This window comes from Elephantulus edwardii, unplaced genomic scaffold, assembly GCF_000299155.1.
Source record: "Elephantulus edwardii isolate Elephantulus edwardi_28Jun2011 unplaced genomic scaffold, EleEdw1.0 scaffold00112, whole genome shotgun sequence".
In the NCBI taxonomy this organism is placed as follows: domain Eukaryota; kingdom Metazoa; phylum Chordata; class Mammalia; order Macroscelidea; family Macroscelididae; genus Elephantulus; species Elephantulus edwardii.
The window spans coordinates 7,216,020-7,223,340 of record NW_006399862.1 but is presented as its reverse complement, the minus strand read 5'-3'; the positions used below and the strand labels follow the sequence as shown (position 1 = coordinate 7,223,340).

At 41.3% G+C, this 7,321-nt stretch overlaps 1 pseudogene; it reads left to right on the top strand.

The window, feature by feature from the left end:
- The first annotated feature begins 4,295 nt into the window (after positions 1–4,295).
- On the top strand, positions 4,296–4,838 carry LOC102861901 (annotated as a pseudogene).
- The last annotated feature ends 2,483 nt before the right edge of the window (positions 4,839–7,321 follow it).

Sequence of the window (7,321 nt, the reverse complement as noted above, 5' to 3'; positions counted from 1 at the left end):
TCCTTGTTTCTCAATCCAGTGTAGTATTCCATTGTGTGAATATACCACAGCTTCTCTATCCATTCATTTGTTGATGGACACTTAGGTTGTTTCCAACTCTTTGCTACTGTGAACAAAGCCACAATAAACATGGGTGTGCCTAGAATTTTTGTTTTCTTGACATTGAAACTCATATTTTATGCAATTCATTTTGAAGGCAGTATTTGTTAATCTTTAGCAAGAAGTGCTTCAAGCATGCAAGGTTGTGTCAACTGCATAACGCAGGTTATTGATGAATTTCCCTTCACTCCTGAAGCCACATTCCTCTTCATAGAGTCTAGCTTTTTGAATAATTTACTCAGCATACAGATCGAATAAATAGGGAGAGAGAATTCAACTCTGACACATTCCCTTTTTAATTTTAAACCATGCAGTGTTCCTTTGCTCTGTTCACACAACAGCTTCCTGGTTTGGGTATAGGTTTTGCATGAGCATAATTACATGCTCTGCGATTATCATTCTTCTCAATGTTAGCTATACCGTTGTTATTGTTAACATCATAGGTTGTTATGATCCACACAGTCATATACCTTTGCATAGTCAATAATACATAAATAGACATTTTCCTGGTATTCTTTACTATCAGCCAGGATTCATCTGACATCAGCAATGATGTCCCTGGTGCCACAGCCTCTTTTAAAACCTGTTTGAACTTCTGGCAGCTCCCTCTCTTGATACTGTTATAACCATTTTTTTAAATGATCTACAGCAGTATTTTGCTTGCAGAAGATATTAATGATATTGTTCAATAGTTTCCACACTCTACTGAATCACCTTTTTTGGGAATGGGAACAAACATGGACCTCTTGCAATCCTTTGGCCAAATTTCTGTCCTCCAAATTTCCTAGCATAGACTGGTGAGTACATCTAGGTCTGCATCTGTTAATTGAAACAAGTTATTTGGTATTCTATCTATTCCTGGGGCCATATTTTTCACCAATGCCTTCAATGAAGTTTCCACTTCTTCCTTCATTACAATTGGCTCCAGGTTATATGGTACCTCCTAAATTTTTTTCCTGTATTATGCATATGACCCAAACTTGCTTGCTGAAAGTAAGGAGGACTTGAAGCACTTGTTTCAAGAGATTAACAAAACTGCCTTTAATGAATTTCATCTCAATGTCAAGAAAAGAAAGATTCTTAGCACTGGACCAATAAACAGCATCCTGATAGATAGAGAACAGATTGAAACTGTCAACAACTTCATCTTACATGGAACTACAATTAACAACACCCTTGGTACCAGCAGTCAGGCAATCAGGAGACATATTGCCCTGGCAAAGTTTGCAGCTAGGGACATCTCCAAATAATTGAGGAGCAATGATATACATTTGAGGACTAAGGTGTGTCTGATTCAGGCAATGATCTGATGGTCTTTCCAATCACTTGCTATGCAACTGAGAGCCAGACAGTGAATAAAGATAGCAGAAGAATTGATGTCTTTGAGCTGTGGTTTTGGAGAAGAGCACTGAGCATCTCACGAACTGCCAAAAGAACAAGTAAGCATGTCTTAGTGTGGGTGCAGCTAGAGTGCTCGTTGGAGGCAAAGATGATGAGGCTTAGCCTCACAGACTTTGGGCATGTGCTAGGAGAGGCTATTCCTTAGAGAGAGACAAGATACTTGGAAATGTGGAGGGTCGGCAAAGGAGAAGCAGACCCTCGACCAGGTAGATTGACACAGTGACTGCTGCAATGAGCTCTAATGTGTCAGGAAATGTGAGGATGCCACAAGATAGGACAGTGTTCAAATCTGTTGTTGACAAGGTCACTATGGGTCCTACTCAATTCGATGGCGCTTAACAACAAACATCTTTGTGCTATTTCTTGCTCTCAGCCAAGATCCGTCTGACACCTGCAATTGCATTCCTTGTAAAATGTTCTCTTCTGAATTTGGTTTGATTTGACAGTTCCTGTAGATATACAACTTCAATCATTTTTAAATAATCACAGGTGAGATTTTACTTGTCTGTGAAATGAGTGATTTTGTTCAAGAATTTCAACATTCTCTTGTGCCACCTTTAAAAAAAAAGTGGGATCAAATGTTGATTTCTATTCCTTTTGCTAGATAGCTATTATTCAAATTTCTTGGCATAGGCTAAAGAGCATGACCAGGGCTGCATCTCTTTGTTAAAACACCCCGGATGGTATTCCATCAACATTGATTTCTGTCACTGTCACCAGTTCAGCTTGAACTTCCTCTTTTCATCAAGTCCCATTGGTTCTTGATCATATGCTATGTCCTAAAATGTTTCCGTGTCAACCAATCATTTCTGGTACAATGATTCTGTGTTGCTTCTGATTTTGTTGCTTTCTATGTCATTCAACACTTTGCCTCTAGGATCTCTCAAAATTGGAAATTCAATGCTTAATTTTGTTCAGCTTGATAAATACCTAGCGTGTTCTCTCCTTCTGCTTCTTAAACTCCAGTTCTTTTTTAATTAAATTTTATTAGTTTTAATGAACATTTACAGGGATTTTTGGGTTTTCATTCCTTCATTGCTGCACCATTCTCTCTACCCTCCTCCCCAGTTTGTTCTTCTTCCCAGCCATCCGAATGTCTGTTTTAATTGTCCAATTGCCACAGTGCTTGTCAAAGTCAGTTCTGATTAATCTCCTTTGTTGGTGTGTCCTTTGCCATTCCCTATCACTCCTCCCTGAGAGAGACTTCACCCTGATTCATAAGGAAAAGGGGATGGCGTATTCTCTTAGCTACTTCCTGCTGAAAAGGGACGCTGTGGGTTTCAGGGTGAAGATCTTCTCTCACTACTCTAAAGGGCCCCTTTGGCAGTTAAACTCCAGTTCTTAACATTTCATTCTATTGGGTTTATGACCCTAGTCCTGGCTCTTAAAATGGGATGATTATTCTGCTGATGTATATTGGAAACTTGGGAAAAGAAAAGAATTGGATTTTATGGGATAGTCACGCTGAGGACTGCTGGGTCAGATGCAGCAATGAAGTAAAAGTCTTCAAGACATGGGCATGCCCTGTGAATATTCCCAAAGATCATTGGTCAGGAAGCTCTAAAAGCCAAGGAAGTTACGAAAAACAGTGAGGATGGAACTGAGTGAAACATAAGAAACTCTGAGTGTGTTACTCTGTCCCCCCACCCCGAAAATGTCCCCATGCATCAATGAGCATCCTGGAGCCTCCAACACCCTATGGCCACTATGCACTCACCCTACAAACCTGTGCACCCCGTCACCCCTCAACCCATGCCCCCAAGTGTCCCTGAGCTCCTCATCCTGTGCACCCTCACCCCTGCACCCCCCTCTGTGCACTTGCGAACAAGTGCACGCTAGAGTTCCCTTGTGCTCCTGAGTTTAGCCCCGGGTCCATGTGACCCAGAGCGCCCCACCCCAGCTCCGAGCACCTGTGGATACCGCTGCACCTCCAGGGACTAGAAGCCCCTAGCACCCCAGTGCATCTGATTCCCCCACTCCCCGCACAACTGCATCCTCCCAGCTCCCCAGGCACACTTTCCCCCTTGAAGATCAGAAAATATCAAGGGATTAAGCAGCCCATCTTTCTGCTGGGAAGTGGATCATGGACAGGAATTGCTAGAAAACATTTGGTTGGATAGGCTTTCGGTTAGTAGCACAGCACCAGACAGATGATGCCACGGAGCTCCCCTGAGTTTAGTGCCATCTGTTCTCTGCAGCCAGTTCTGGTGGCTCACTGCTAAGGCGTTGTGCTGCCAATGCAAAGGTATGAGTTTAGAATTCCTCAGCTGCTCCAAAGGAGAGAGACAGATGGGTAGTTTCTCCCTTGTGATTTGCTGTCATGAAAACTCACTGGAGGGCCAGCTAAGAGTGGATCCTCTCCAGAGTCCACAGCAACAATAAAACCCTGTGCAGACTCCCTGAGTGCTGAAAGCAAGATAGTGCTTGAACACTAGCTGACAGGTTGGCGGGTTTACACAGAGGTGCGTAGAGAGACTCAGCGGACAATCTGCTTCTGAGAGGTCACAGCCTTGACCACCCCATTGAGCAAGTGTACTCTGTACACAGAGGTCATCAGGACTGAGCATCCGCCCTGAGACCACTGACGACTTCAGTTCTCTATGGGTCAGGCTGTCAGCTGGAGATGGGCAGCTTGACCTCGATGCAATCAATGGGCCTCCAGGGCAGCAGGGGCTGAGTAGATGCTCCTGGCTATCAGAAACAAGGGGTGTGTGCTCACCTCAGGGTATCAAGCTAGTAGATATTCAGTAAGGCTTAAAAATTTATCCCATCTCTTTTTCATAGAGGTGACCAAAATGCTGTCAAGACTGAGGAAGACCCAGATATTTAGGATCCACATGAGCCACAGCCACATTGGGAAGCTCTGGAAACTCTGGAAGCACCCTGGAGGCCCAGATAATACTGGTGGCTTGCATCACCACAGGATCAACTTTGACAAATAATACCATCCAGGTTATTTTGGAAAGGTTGGTATGAGACATTACCACCTGAAGAGGAATCAGAGCTTCTTTGCCCACCTCCCAACCTTGATAAATTATGGATTTGGTCAGTGAGCAGACAAGAGTAAACTTTGCAAAAAACAAGACTGGAGCTGCTCCCATCAAGTTTAGGGGAAGGGAAAGCTCCCAAAGCAACCAGTCACTGTGAAGGCCAAATTCTTCAGCAGAAGAGCTGAGGAGAAGATTAAGGGTGTTGGTGTGTCCTGGTGGCTTGAGGCTGTGCTAATTACACAGATGTTGGTGAATGAAATGTTTTTACCTTACAATCTGATCTTTGGTGGCATCTGTACCCACGTCAGTCCTCCTGCAGCTAATGCTGAGCAGCATCAGGATCTCTAAGTGTGGGGCCCCTGTCTCCCTGCTGCATTAGCACTTCAGAGGTTTGGGTCATTATCTAATAAAACACTTGATTTATAAAGTGAAAAAAAAAACTTATCCCAAAGCATAATTCTTGGGAGATAAGTTGAAAAATGTTCAGCTCATGATGGTAAACTATAGAACTAGGCAAAAATTGTGTCATGTGTGACTCAATATACTGTTGAACTTCAGTGAATAAACTAGAAAAATTAAGACAATTTTAATAAAAAAGATAAAAAAGACAATTCTTTTTAATAAGCATTTAATCACATGCCCACATGTAAGAAAAGTAGATCCCAATGAATGCTTGCTTTGCAATGTATCATGTTGCCAAAAATTAGGACTGGTGGAGTCTATAACTGTACCAAACTGTGTCTAAAACTATAAAATATATATTATAACATTGTTTCTTGCAGTACATAAGAGTAATAAAGCTAAATTAAGTCACATGCTTGGGGGGAAATCCCCAAAAAAGAACACGGAATGAAAGGAAGGAAAAAGTTTCAATGAAAAGTCTTTTCAAAATAGTGGAAGTCCCTAAAACTAATGCCTAAGGGAGTAAAATGTGCAACAATGAATGAATTAAAATCTAACTTCTCTGTAATCACAATTAAAATAAAATTCTTTTTTAAAAAAAAAACCCAACAAACTAATCCCTATATGTAATGCTTGTCCAATTGAAATGTGTGCATAGTTTGGTATTAAATGGCTCAGGAAGGAGAGTGCAAGAATCAGACCTGTTGTTCCTAAGATTGGTCTAATTTATAGTCAAGTTGACAGCACCTAACAACAACAACAATACAAACTGATTGTACATAACACAACAGATATGAAGGCATATTGAGGTTAGATCCCCTATATTCTATATATGTGACTCACACTAACCCCACTAGACTCCTGGGGGGAAGACAGGTTCTAGGCTGTCTGTCTCCTACAAAGCAGGTGTGGATTCTCTGCAAGATTTAATACCAGGGATCCTTTGTCAAAACAGAGCCGAAAATACAGAAAAGAAGAGAGGAAGAGAATTCCTGTCATCGGGAAAAAGAACAAATCAATACTACACAGTATAAACTTAGACAAGAAGACAAATGACACAGAAAATCTACTAACAAATCACAATGACCGCTAACACAAAGGCAGTATGTCAATTCAGGAAAAGCATATTTAATAAATAGTGCCTCCTCAACTAATCATTCTGGAATACAAAGGTCATAACAACAGAATACAATAGGAAGACATTTGAAAATTAAATGTAGATGACAACGATAAAGAAGTAATCTAATTTTATTGAATAAAGATAACATTCACTGCTTGAATGAGCAGTCATTTCATACAAAATATCTAAGAAACATAACAAAAGTTGCTTTTAAAAAAACCCCTATCTCTTCAGAAAGTATTAAACTTGAAACTGACACAACTTTAAAAACAACAACAACTTTAGCTGGAGAGACCGTGGGCACAAGGCTACAATCAGACACAGGTGGGCAAAGGGCCTTATTATAAACTTTAGAGAAAGAACTTGGACATGACTCACTAGTTTTAAGACATAATTTAAACTGAAACTCATCATTTGGAATATTTCACAAAGAAATAAATCCAATATTATAACCAAGCTGCTAACTGTTAGTAATAATAAATGGAGACAGCCATTGACAGTGGCACAGTGATAATTTATAGTGAAGTTATATCATCAGTAAAAATAGGGAGTCATAAAAAACGGAAAAGAAGAGGAAAAAAAACCTAAAAATGAAAAAGAAATAGTTAAATCGTCCCCATCTCCGTAAAGTATCATAGAAGGAGAAACAGAGTAGAGGAAGTACAAGTAAAATGAGCCAATTAAGGAAATAAGAAAATATTTCAATATGTCAGGAGATGTGTGTGTGTTGTGTGCTCGAGCACACGTGTGTGTTGAATTAACACCAGAGGACACGTCTGTGTACATTTGTGCTTGTTTAACCTAGTCCTTACTCCCTGCCATTGGATCAATTCTCATTCATGGTGACACTTCATCAGGTTCTGAGACTGGACATTTTATGGCAGCAAAATGCCTCAGAGCTGCTGGTGGACTTGAACTGCTGACCTTTTGGTTTTATATACAATGGACTATGCTGCCAGGGCTCCTTGTCCTTGTTGAAGCAAAGATAAAGTTAACTTTTTACCAGACCGTGCACATGTACTGACTTGATGAAGATGGGGAAGAGGAGTGCAGACTTGCAGACAAGCTTGTGTTTGAGAAACACAGGACATTGCACTTGAATGGTGTCATGAGGGAGCCCTGGCGGCACAGTGGATAAAGTGCTCACCTGCTAATCGACAGGATGGCGTCTGAATCCACCAACTGCGCTAGGGACAAAAACACCCTTCTCTACCTCCTCACAGACAAAGTCTCATTGCCCTCGGGTAGGGTGCTGACAGGTTCCTGCTTGGAATGGGGCAGTTCTGCTCTGTCCTGCCATGTGGGATGC